Source organism: Ovis aries, chromosome 7 (assembly GCF_016772045.2).
Source record: "Ovis aries strain OAR_USU_Benz2616 breed Rambouillet chromosome 7, ARS-UI_Ramb_v3.0, whole genome shotgun sequence".
NCBI classification, from domain to species: domain Eukaryota; kingdom Metazoa; phylum Chordata; class Mammalia; order Artiodactyla; family Bovidae; genus Ovis; species Ovis aries.
This window is the reverse complement of record NC_056060.1, coordinates 8,327,079-8,340,546: the sequence shown is the minus strand read 5'-3', so window position 1 is coordinate 8,340,546 and position 13,468 is coordinate 8,327,079.

Sequence of the window (13,468 nt, the reverse complement as noted above, 5' to 3'; positions counted from 1 at the left end):
AGGAATCATTTTCACGTAACTTTCCCATGAGTAAGATTAATGCTCCCTTTTAACCTGTCTTCTTTATTTGAAGTCAAGTATATTTTAGTCCATAGGTCTGGTTAAAGCAAATATGGGAATCAATTCTTTGTGCAAATAAGTCAATTACTACTAAGAACTATTGTGAATGGTTAATAATTCTTTTGGGTCCACCTACACACTTCTATCCTGAAAAGGCAATTTACAAATTAGACCTCTGTAGTTTAAAAACCTGGCTCATTTTCTCTCTACTTGTTGGTAAGATCAGGGCCACTGAATTATTGGTTAGTAATGAGCTGGCTTCCTATTAACTTTAATAACTATTTCTGCCTTACTCTAACCGAGTAAACATGACTTCCATATTAAAATCAAGAATATCCTCACAGGTGATAAACGTGTTAATTATCTAGGTCTTAGTGATCATTCCACAATATCTATGTATATCGAATCATCACATTGTATACTCTAAATATATACAATTATATGTGCCAATTATTCCTCAATAAAATTGGGAGGGAGAAAAGAAAGCAAGTTTTCACTAAACTCAAAATAACATCAAGATGATTTGGTGGGGAAAAGTGGATAGCTTAATTATAATTTGACATACCATTGGGTAAAAGGATGAAAAAGAGAGAAAAGAAAGGGAGACATGGGAGAGAGAAAGAAAGGAGACAGTATTCATAGGTTTAAAAAAAAAAAACAAAACAGAAAAAGATTAGCACTGCTAAGAGTTTTCAGCTGTTCCCAAGGCTGAAAAATAGAATAAAAGGATCAGAACTGACTGAAGTGTCCAAACTATTTTAATATTTAGAAAACAAAGCATTTTAAATCAGGAGGGAGAGAATGGAATATCAACACAGGGTACTGGCATAATTTGCTAACATTTTTTAAAAGTAATTTAGGTAGGTTAACTATTTTAATGGTTTCAATATAGATTTAATAAAAATGCCAAAATTATAAATGAACTATAGATGAATACTTGTATAATATTGGGGAAAATAGCATCGTCCTAAGAATGACACCAAAGGCATCAGAATTAAGAAAGACTGATACATTTTGCTTTGTAGAAATTTTAAATTTGTATGTTAAAAACATGCATGATACCAGTCCTTTGTCAGACACACATATTAAATATTTTCTCACAATTTATTACTTGCTTTTCATATTCTCAGTTATTTACTTTGAGAACACAACAGCATGAATCTCAAAAACAATATGCTCTGTGAAGAAAATGATTCCATGTATGTGAAGTTCTAGGATAGGCAATACTAATCCAAAATGATGGAAGTTACATCCATGTAAAATGACGCACACGGGAATTTGGGGGGTAACAGAAATGTTCTATATCTCGACTGTGGTCACAGCTGCTGCTGCTGCTGCTGCTAAGTGGCTTCAGCCGTGTCTGACTCTACAAGGGCGTATATATTTATCACAACTTACTGAGCTGTACACTTAAAGTGGATGCATTTTACTGTATATAAATTATATTGCAATCACATTGAAAAAGTTTCATTATAAGCATCAAAGAAAATAACAGACTGTGAGAATATTTGCCATGTCTAAGGCAGACAAATTTGTGAGATCCTAATATATAAAGAATTTTTACAAATCAATAAGAAAAAAGTGAACATACCAGTGGTAAACTGGAAAAGCATCCTAAAGATTTGTAAAAGAAGAAATGCAAATGGCCAACAAATATGGAAACAACTCCAATGCTTTATAAATCAAAGAAATATAAAACAGAAACTCTAATCTGAAAAGATACATGTAACCCGATTTTCGCAGCAGCACTATTCCAACAGCCAAGATAGGCATGGGAGCGACTAAATGCCCACTGACAGGCGAATGGATAAAGCAAGACGCCACACACACACACAGGAGTGCTACTCAGCCACCAAAAAGAGCGAAACCACGCCGTATGCCGCAGCAGGGATGAGATTATCAAACCGAGTGAAGTCAGTCAGACGGAGAAAAGTGAAAGTGAAGTCGCTCAGTCGTGTCCGACTCTTTGCGACCCCGTGGACTGTAGCCCACCAGGCTCCTCCGTCCATGGGATTCTCCAGGCAAGAATACTGGAGTGGGTTGCCATTGCCTTCTCCAGGGGGTCTTCCTGACCCAGGGATCGAACCCAGGTCTCCTGCATTGCAGGCAGACGCTTTAACCTTGGCTCCACCAGCGAAGCCAACATGAAGAAAGACAAGTATCAAGTGATATCATTTATGTGCAGAAGCTTAAAAAAAAAAAAAAAAGACACAAATGTTTTGTTATTTCCAAAACAGAAAGAGACTCACAGACACAAAAAACAAACTTAAGGTTACCAAAGGCAAAAGAGGGGTGGAGGGGATAATTTAGGAGGCTGGACTTAATATATACATACTACTATGTATGAAATAGATAACCAACAAGGACCTACTTCATAGCAGACGGAACTATGCTCAATATTATGTTATAACCTATCAGGGAAAAGAATCTGAAATCGTATATATACATAAAAGTGTGTGCCTGTGTATGTGTGTATATACACATATGTATATAGCAGATCGCTGTGCTATACACCTGAAACTTACATGATACTGTAAACCAACTATACTTCAATTAAAAAAAATTGGGGGGAGTGGGGAAAGAGACTTCCCTGGTGGTCCAGTGGTTAAGACTTGCGTTTCTATTGCAGAGGGTATGGGTTTGATCCCTGGTCAGGGAACTAAGATCCCGCATGCTGCACAGTGCAGCCAAAGGGAAAAAAGTGGAAAACAAAAGGAAAAAAAGACAATGACCCGAAAAAAAAAAAAGACTCCAGCTCTTTATAAATCAAAGAAACACAAATTTAAAAACCAATATAATTTATCTTTCTCAAACTGATTTTTTAAAATTAGTTAGGTTTGGTGAGGGCTGGGAGGAAAAGACATTTTCGGATCTCTCCTTCCCAGAAGAAAAGCTGTCAGTGTATAAGTAAGGTCCTTTTGCTACAACAGGATGTCTAGACACAAAGACTACAGGTGGGCATGCAGATTCATGATGATTGGAGAACAAGAGGCATCCCTGTCACCAGCCAGGGGGCCCGCCGAGTTGTCCGACTGACCAGCTAGGTTATATCCTCTCCTCTGTGGTATGTATGATTGAGTCCCACTTAGACCAAGTGGAGTAGGTAAGGACTTCCCCAAGAGAAAGAATAATAGACTAAAACGATAACAGATTTTATTTCAGGGGACAAGCAGGCTTTCTCTTGCCTCCTTCTCAGACATTCCAACTTCCTCCTGCTTGGGCCACTTTCCTGAGTTACGGAATGTCCAAGCCATCACGGAGTCAGCTCAAGTCTCAGGCGATGCTTGCCCTTCCATCCTCCCGAGGAAGGACCGGGCGGGATGGTGTCTCCTTCTTGGCTGTACTGGGATCTGCCTTTGCTGCTGTGATCACAGGTGATGTGTGAGATAAACCATAGGAAGAGGCCACTCCTAAAGGAAAACTGCAGTCCCAGAAAAGGCCTATGTCAACCTAAAAATAGGAACACATACGAAATGAGTCTGCTATGGGTGTCCAGCAGAGAAGTCAGAAAGGTGATTCCACCCATTGGCCATTCACTCCAGGCTCCAGCCACAGAATCTCAGAGCTAGAGGATCACCCAGATGGCTTTTTACCGTCCATACTAATTGCTCCTTTAATTCTCTGCTGCAACTTGCGCCAGCCCACTAGCGACCTCCAAGTTGGTCTTACATCTTTTCAGAGGAGTTCAGCATGTCCCCTTCACTAGCAGGAAAACCACACGTCAAATCCTAGCTTCTTCCTTAAGCCTCCTCCCTTGATTCTCCTAGTCTTGGATGACCCCTCTCGTTATCCCTGTCAGACGATAATCACATTCTGGCTTATGGCAGATTTGCTTTTGTTGCCTTGAATTACTTTATATTTTTAGCCTCAAAGTTGACTCTTTGGGTATTCACATCTTCCTCCTGCCAGCTTTCTTTATATCCCCAAAGAATATAAAGAAAATAACAGCACACACAGCGCTAGGCAGCATAGCCTAGTGGCTCAGAGCCGGGGCTGCAGAGTCAGACACCTGGGTACGAATTCCGGCTCTGTCACTTACTAGCTGCGTGACTGCAGCAGCTCACTCAGCTTCTGTGTGTCTTCTTTATCGATAAAATGAGGACAGAAGTGGCACCACTTCACTGAGTGGTAATGAGGGCCGAGAAAACGCATGGCAAGTGTTGAGCACAGAGCCTGATAAGCGCTGAGTAAACACCACCTATTTGGATGTCAGTGCTTAGTAAACACCTGCTAATTGAAAGACTCAAATGGGGAAGGGCATTCAGTAAAGAGAGAGAGAGCTGATCTAGAGTGCTGTGAACCCCAAGCTGTCCTCCAAAACGCAAGCACAGATCTAGAGACTCTAACAGGCTCCACAGGACAGGTCAAATATTGGCTGGGCCCAAAGCTTTGTCCAGGTTTTTCCATGACATCTTACAGAAAAACCCGAATGAACCTTTGGGCCAACCCAATATGTTTTAAATTTACTTTTAATTGGAGGATAATTGCTTTACAATGGTGTGTTAGTTTCTGACATACAACTGCAGGAATCAGCCGTAAGTATACAGCTGTCCCTTCCCTCCTGAACCTCCCTTCCCCCTCCATCCCCATCATCTTACCCCTCGAGGTCCTCACAGAGCAGGGGGCTGAGTGCCCTGTGCTATATGGCAGCTTCCCACCAGCTCTCTATGTTACGCTAGTGTGCAGACGTCAGTGCAACCGTCTCAGCCACCCCACTCTCTCCTTCCCCTGCTGTGTCCCCAGGCCCATTCTCTGCGTCTGCACCTCCATTCCTGCCCTGCCAACCCAGGGTTATCACAGCACCTCGGGTTCTGGTGGAGGGAAAGAAATGTGGGGAAAGAAGGGCACAACTGAGGTTTTCAAAATGGGCAAAGGACCTGAATAGACATTTCTCCAAAGACACATAAACGGCCAATAAGCCCACAAAAAAAGACTCACTATCATTAATCATAGGGCCATGCAAATCAAAATCACAGTGACTTACTACTTCCTACCCCTAAAGTGATTATAACAAAAAAAAACTGGATAATATCAAATGTTGGTGAGGACACAGAGGAATCAGAATCCATACACTGCTGATGGGAATGTAAAATGGTGTAGCCACTTTGGAAAATAGTCTGGCAGGTCCTCAAGCAGTGAAACACAGAATTACCATATGACCCAGAGACTTCACTCCTCGGTATATAACCAAAAGGAATGAAAATGTGTCCACACAAAAACTGGTCCTCACTATTTATATGAGCATTCTTCATAATATCCAAAAGGAGAAAAGAAGTTATTGGGGTATTAATTCAGTCAACAAATATTTATTGAGCACCTATTATGTGCCAGGAATATAAGGAGTTTCTTTTCTTGGAATTAATTAAGAGTGTAGTATCTAGGGTGCAAAGAGTCGGACACGACTGAGCAACTTTCTCTTCACTTCGCATCTAGGGTGCGCCCTTTCCTATCTATCACACTCAATTCAAGCCTCAGTGGCTTCTGGTCTGAACTGTTTGCCTCTAAATAGGCTTCATGCCCACCCTGCTATTTTCTTTAGCAACCTGTACTAAGCAGAATTAGTCAGGAGAGCTTTCTAAAATACCTACATACTTTAAGCTCTTTCTGAAGATCTTCAGTGGCTCGCCACTGAGAGGGTGGCCTGCCCCTCCTGGATCTCCATGCTCAAGTGTTTCCATTTCCTACTGTATTTAGGACATTCTGGATCTTTACCTAGCAAATTTCTTCTTCCCCTTTCAAAGCCAGTTTGAGCATCAGCTCCCCTGGCAGCTTTCTACATCCACTAGAGCCCACCCTGAAATACAGAAATGACTCTCTGCATTCACATGGTGTGAATTAATTGCAGGGGATTGGTTTCAAAGCAGGTGATGGAAAACACTGAGTCACCAACTGGGGAACAATGAGATTAGCATCTGCAAAAAGCTGCTACCATTTCTAAGCTAGAAGGGCAACGGGAGGAGGTAACCAGGGTCCAGGGGCCGTGATCACCTTGAGGAAGCTGTACCCTGGTGGGCCTGTCCAGCAGGAGGTGGAGTCATGGTAGAGACCCATACGCTGTGAAAAAGGAGGAGAAACACCCTGACTTGCCTCTCTCTGCAACCCTCCAGTCTGGCACCCTTGCCTCCCGTTGGCTGGACTAGCTGGAAGTCAGCTGACACGGAGCCTGCAGAGGTTCCTGCTCCCGCTGCCAACATAGAGGGAGCAGAAGTGAGAGAGATGGAAGGTTCCTCTCCCTGAGTAGGCAGACTGTCACTGTCTCTTCTCTGCCCTACTCTGATCCTATCTTCTTTATAACCCTGATCCCAATGGGCTGTGGTGTGTGTTTACAAGTCTGTTTTCTTTAATAGATGGTGGAATTCCACAGGGTGAGACAATGGCCTTATTCATCGTGGCGGTCTGAGCTCCTGGCATAAGTCACTGAACGTAATAGGCACTGTATCCTTGTTGGACACCTACTGCAAGGAAATTTCTGGAGTTACCTCCAGCTAGACCTCCTTTTTCCATCTCCTTGATTGATTTACCTATGTTGGCTGTCTGAACTCTCAGCGCTAAAGACTAAGCAAGGAGGAGCTTGGGGTCCATTCAACTCTGAGTCCATTCAACTCTCAGGCTGTGACTCTGAGTCACAGCCTTATATTTAAATACTCCGACAACAAATCCCGATGATTATCTATAGTCAGAGTACCATCAACACATCAGCCTTCTACCTACCCATAGCTCCATGTAAATTATCCAGGAAATTTCTCCAAATCTCAGATATCCTTCCTCTACCACCCAAGATGTTCCTAGGCCACCTCTCCCTGCTGTTAATCAGTATGAGCCCAGGGTAAACAGACTAATTTTAAAATCAGCTTAAGCAAAACATAATTAGCAAGATAAATTAGCTGCCCCCAAATTGCATAGTGAATGCCCAAGGAGAAATTATTTTATTATCCACCATTTTAAATATCCGTGTAACATTTTCTCTTCTATCATCACAGATGATACTCAGCTGAAAGTGTAGGGAAATACCACAGAACTTAACTTTCGACCTTGACTGTCTGTACAATGATTACCAAGGAGAAAAATGGGCTGTTTTTGTTTTTCTTATCTTGAATTTATAACACCAGCCTAGTTGTATAACGAGGGAAGTAGAGAAATTATAGTCAGACAATGTAATTATAATTGGACCCAGACAATCAGGGTCCAATTCTTGGTTCTAATTTATTGCTTGACAATCATGGGCAACTTAAATAACCTCTCAGAAATCAGTTTCTTCACATGTACAATGAGGATGAGGATAACACTGACCTCAATGGCGCTGAGGGCCAAAACAGGCAATCGGTTTCAAACATTTCATATGAATCTTTCATCTGTACCACAGCTTCAGGACTCCCCTACTATTATTTACACTTTACACTTTACACAAGGAAACAAGCACAGCGAGATTAAGTGACTTGCTCAGAGGGTTGTAAAAGCTGAGTGTGACTTTATGCAGTGCAATCACCAATTGTCTGAAACCTAGTAGGTGCTCAATTAATTTTTTTCTTTACAATATCCCTCCTCTCTTGCCAAATTAACTAATCTTTATAGAAAATGGTTTTTTAATTAAAGCATAGGTGATTTTCAATGCTGTGTGCCTTTCTGCTGTACAGCAAAGATATACACATATATATATACACACATGCATTATTTTTCATGTTCTCTTCCACCATGGTTTATCACAGGATGTTGAATATAGTTCTCCGCTATACAGGAGGACCTTGCTGTTATCCAGTCTCTACATAATAGTCTGAATCTGTTCATCCTAAACTCCTGCTCCGCCCCTTCCCCACTGTCCCATCACCGCCCCTGCCTTCCACTGCCCTGGCAGCCCTGAATCTGTTCTCTGTGTCTGTGAGTCCGTTTCTGTTTCAGAAATAAGTTCATCTGTGTCATAGATTGCACATACAAGTGATGTCATGAGATATCTTTCTCTGTTTGACTTACTTCAGTTATTACAGCAATCTCCCAGTTCACCGTGTTGCTGCAATGGCATTATTTCAGTCTTTCCTGTGGGTGAATCATACTCCCCCGTGTATGCGCACCACATCTCCCTTACTAGTCCTCTCTCAGTGCACATTATGTTGCTCCCGTGTGCTGGCTCCTGTGAACAGTGCTGCTATGAACATAAGGCTGCGCGTATCTTTTTGAGTTCGAGCCCTGCCCAAGAATGGCATTGCTGGGTCACGTGGGAACTCTATTGTTCGTTTTTTCAGGACTCTCCACACTGTTTTCCATGCTGGTGGCACCATGTACGCTCCCACTGATAGTGCAGGAGGGCCTCCAGAAAGGGATTTTTAAATGAAGCTCTTTGCTCGAGGGCCTGGACCCCACACTCCTGGCTGTGCATTCACTACGCTCTGTGCCTCAGTTTCCCCCTGTGTAGACTGAGACAGCAGGCTGCCGCAGCCCCCAGTCAGCAGCCTATGAGCTGAACCCGGCCTGCAGTTACACTCTGTTACACTGCCCAACACTCACACTTCAATTAAAGCAATGCCAACACTTAAAAATCAGTGTGTTTCTTTATCTTACACACACACCAACACACATTTCAAGGTTCTCTTTAAAAAATAAGCCCAGCTGGTTCGATGGGCTCTCACTCCCACAGGTCAACATTCCTCTCGAGTTGAGGGCCACCACCTCCTTTCACAAAGGACAGATATTTCCCAATTTGCAATCCCCCCCATTTCTTACGGTTTCGGGCCAACTGATGAGTCTACAGCTCCTGGACTCAGTGGTCGTTAGGGTCTCTTCCTTCCACCTCTAAGAGTCCCTGGTTCTCTGACCCTGAAAAGCATTTCCTGGAGGCAGCAGCCACTGCAGGAAAACCGCGGGTTTTCCCGCACGTCACTGTCACACAGGCCGGCCGCTCAGCCCAGCTGAACTGCGGCCTTCCCCGTTTTAGTCTGATAGTCCTGCGTCTGAAGAAATTCCTCGGGCCCAGGACAAGCACGTAGGTCACCCCAAGGGTCACGTCCCAAGATCCCCCTCCAGGGGCCCCTCCAACATAGGAGACGAGGATGCCATCCCCCACCCCTGTGCCCCTAAGACTCCGTGGGCAACTCTGCCGTGTTAGAGGAGCTTGCCTGGCATCTCTCCCCCACCGGGTATTTGCTGGGGGAGCTGGGGCAAGCCAGATGAGAGGGCCCGGACCTGGCTATACGGCTGCATCTCCTGACTGGGCTCAGCGTGACCTTAGGGAGGCCATTCAGTCTCTGAGCCCCTCTGCTCTGCCATTTATTCATTCAGCGAACACGTGTGACATGCCCCCAAGGTGCCAGGCGCCATTCAAGGCAGGGCAGTGAATAAGCAAGAAGGTCCTTGCTCTCAGAGGACTCACACCTGGAAGAGGAAGCAGACAGTACACAGCATCTGATAGAGCTTCGGGTGGTGACAGCGGCATAAAGAAACCATCGGCCATGCGGGAGGGGCAGAGCCCTCAGAGCCATGCAGCCATCAGCGACTTTGCGGGTGCCAAGGAGTGCCAGACGTAAACTCAGGTTCCGCTTGGCCTCTCGTTTTGGCCAATATATAAAATCCTTAAGTTTGAGATTTTTTGACTCAGGGATTACAAGTAACAATTCAATCTTTCAATTATAAAATGTTTCCTTCTTGGTTAAAACATGCACACACACAGCATTACAGCTGTAATCCATATCAATACCAAATCTGGTTCTCCTACAATGGACCAGAAATTCACAAAATTAAATCCACCCAAATAATAGCACTAGGATTGAGGAAAGAGAGAGGCCAGCCTTATTAGTAAACTGACAACATTTCATTTAAAAACGTGCCGTGGGAGTCAGGGAAAGAAAGTGAAGTTGCTCAGTCATGTCTGACTCTTTGCAACCCCATGGACTGTTGCCTACCAGGCTCCTCTGTCCATGGGATTTTCCAGGTGAGAGTACTGGAGTGGGCTGCCACTTCCTTCTCCAGGGGATCTTCCTGACCCAGGGATCGAACCTGGATCTCCTGCGTTTCAGGCAGGCGCTTTACCCTCTGAGCCACCAGGGCTCAGTCAGGGGCCCACACACAAAGGCCAGAAGCAGAAAATGAATGGATGACTGAGCAAGCGGTCCAATCCCTCCCTCCCTCCCCCTAAAAGAGCTGCATACTGCTGCAGTGAAAGAGGTGACCACTTATAAACAGTTAAACAAAGGGTACCAGTAAAGTAGTCATCCATTTATTGCATACATAGGTACTGGGTATCTTCTATATGCCAACTCTATTATAAATAGTGAAAGAAGGTGATACTTGGGAAGTCCAACATATTTATCTATATTTAAAACAACTTATTTTTTCTGATTGTAAAGTAATAAATTACTTTTTATAATTTTGAAGCTTAAAAAAAGGAATAAAAGCTCTCAGGCTTTGAGGCAAGCTTTCTCAGTCTCTGCACTTTCGACATTTGGGGATGGGGAATTCTCTGAGGTGGGGCTGTGCGCTCTAAGATATGTCCATGAGAAGCCAGCAGTGCTCCCTGCCCCCATGGAAATGGGTGGGGTGAGGGGGAATGCACTAACATCAAAAGTGTGTCCAGGCTTAGCAAATACCCCCCTGGGGGTGGGGGGTGACCTCAGATCCAGAACAGCTGCCTTAAGCAATCCACTTTGCTACCCAATACGAGCCTCAGAAGTCAGAGCCTACGGGGAACCCCTTTTCTACCTCCAGGCCAACAAGCAGGAGGTTTCCTACAGCAAGAGCCCTTGTGTTCCCCTTCTCCTCCCTGATGCCAAGTCACCAGCGGTCCGGGGACAGGCAGCACCATCCCAGGTGGAGGTGGGGAGCGGTAGGCCTGGGCCCCGCTAAGGCGATCAGCGAGGCTGGAGCTTACGCTGAGGCTGTGTGCGTCAGGGCTGCTGATCCGGGCCATGCCCTAGACCCACACTCCTCCAAATGAGCTCGGCTCATGACCTGGGAGGAAAGCTCCCCGTGTGCAAGGCTTAGGGAGCCACACCGAAGTCCAGTAGTCTGAGGCTGCTCTGCACCAGGATTAAATCATGCCTGTCCATCCTCAGCGCTGTTATGAGAGAGTCTCCGAAGCTATGAGCAGGCATGCCTGCCTCTCCACGCCACGCTCTACAGACTGTACAAAGGGTCCATTGTGCGCAACCTAATCTGAGACAGAACCAGACAACCTGCCTGGCCATTGAGCCCCATTTCTGGCTGGTTCTTCAGAACAAACACTAGTCACAAAGAAGTGAACGTTTGCAGTTGGGAGAAGGTGTCAGCATGAGCCCAAGTCAGGCACAGCATTTGTAGGTGCCTTCACCTGGGTCCTGGCTGCTTGGAACCAAAGGGAAGTTCGTCTTCTGTGTTATCACTGAGGGACTCAGATTCCCTGGTTCCCAATCACAGGAGGGAGAGCTGGAAGAGAAGGAGAGGCTGAGAGAATCTGGGTACACTTGCTGAGTTTCTCTTAGATGCCAGACCCTGTGGCTGGGGAGAATGTAGCTTTAGATGGAACCTTCCAGGGTTCACTAAATCAAAAGCTCCTGGAGCTTGATAATAACCTAAGTGAGGAGACAGGTTTATTCCGCACCTGAAGGGGAATAAACAGTCCTCAGCTCCACCTGCCTGCTGCCATCATGGCCTGTAAGCCAGTTTTGGCAGATCTTCTGACTTTTAAGAGGCACTGGAAAACAGAATTTCTGTGTGAAATCTTTTCATTGTCACATATAGTCTGAAATCGCAAAATAACATCAAAGAAAAAATTCCTGCATGGACAAAACTGACCTAGTCTCCAAGTCTCAGCTTTAGAAATGAACGGGAGTAGTGATTGAGAGCGAGGTGCCTGGAAGCAGTACGAAGGGGGTCTGGTTCTACCTCTTACCTGCTGTGTGACCTTGGGCAAGTAACCTAACTCCTCTGTGCCTTGCTTTCCTCATGTATAAAATGAGCGTGATAAAGTATACCGTAGACTTTAAATGAAAGAATGCACATACAAGCCCGATCTATAATAGCTCAATAAACATTAACTATCATTTTTGCAGGTCATCTGGTCCATTGCCCCAGAAATCTTTTACAACAGCCTTGGCAACTGAACATTTGATCCCTGTTTGCGTGCTTTCTGAGACAGGAAGTTCAGGGTTTCTTAGGGAATGTCAGTCGTATGACAATTCCTAAATCTCAGCAGCTTAATCAAACGTATGTTCACCTGTTGCTCATGTCCCAGCCCGGTGTGGTGAACACTCCAGGTGCTCTGTTCCACCCCAGGGCCTGGGATCCATGCACCCTCTCTCTGGTGGCTCCGCCTTCTCCCAGGACCTTCCCAGAGTCCTCTACTGGGTTCCCTGCTTTCAGCTGGCCAAGAGGCAAAAAAAGAAAGCGGGAGAGAAAGAAAATATCAGGTGCCTCACATCTGCACATTCCCATTTGCCAGAACTCTGGTACATGGCCCCAGTCTAATTGCAAAGGAAGTTGGAACATGAAATGTTCCTCCATCCAGAAAGAGAAAATAGCATCGGCGGACTTCTAAACAATCTCTGTCAAGCCCTGCACTCATATAAAGACAATTGGGCGGACTCAGAACATCTGCCTGTTGGTCCCCGTCTCACCCATGAGTACAATAGGCACAGGACACCAAGAAGATGCAAGCCAGGGCAAAGTAGGTGTGGCTTTGAATCTTAGTGAATATGCTTGTTAACTTTGGACCTTGAGAAAATTCCTTCAACTCTCTGTACCTCAGTTTGCTCATCTGAAAGATAAAGATAGTAACTGCCTCCCTGGATTGCTATAAGCTGGAATAAGATAATACAGGCCTTGGCACCCTGCATAACATCGGATATATAACCTCGAATTGATGCTCCTGTCCCCCCGATCCTCTTCTACATGAATGTTTTCCAGGTATTTAAAAATGACTATCATTATTTCTGTGAGCTTTCTCTTCTCCAGTTTCCTCAGCTATTGTCATTGTTTTAATATCATGTCATTGCTAGCCCCTAATTCTCCCGATGGCCGTTCCATGGACAGACCTCAATTTGTCAAGGGACCAAATACGATGCCTGCCTTAGGTGTCTCTGAAAACACACCCTGAGATTAGTCTTGTGCAGATAATTTGGTGGGGGGAGTTATCTTAGGAAACAGAAAAGTGAGGGGAATGGGGAAGGGAGAAAAGTCAACAAATGAGTGAGTTACACCTGGGGGCAACTGGATACTTCACTAAAGGTGGTGCACAGATGTCTAATAAGCTTGTGGAAAGATGCCCATAGGGAAATGCAAATGAAAACTACAAGCAGATTCTACTATCTACTTACTGAAACAGTGAGGATGTAAAACAGAGACAATACCAAATGTTTGTGAGGCTGCGGAAGAACTGGAATCTTCACACATTGTTGATAAGAATGTGAAATAGTTCAACCACAGTGGAAAAGAGTTTGGCAGCTTC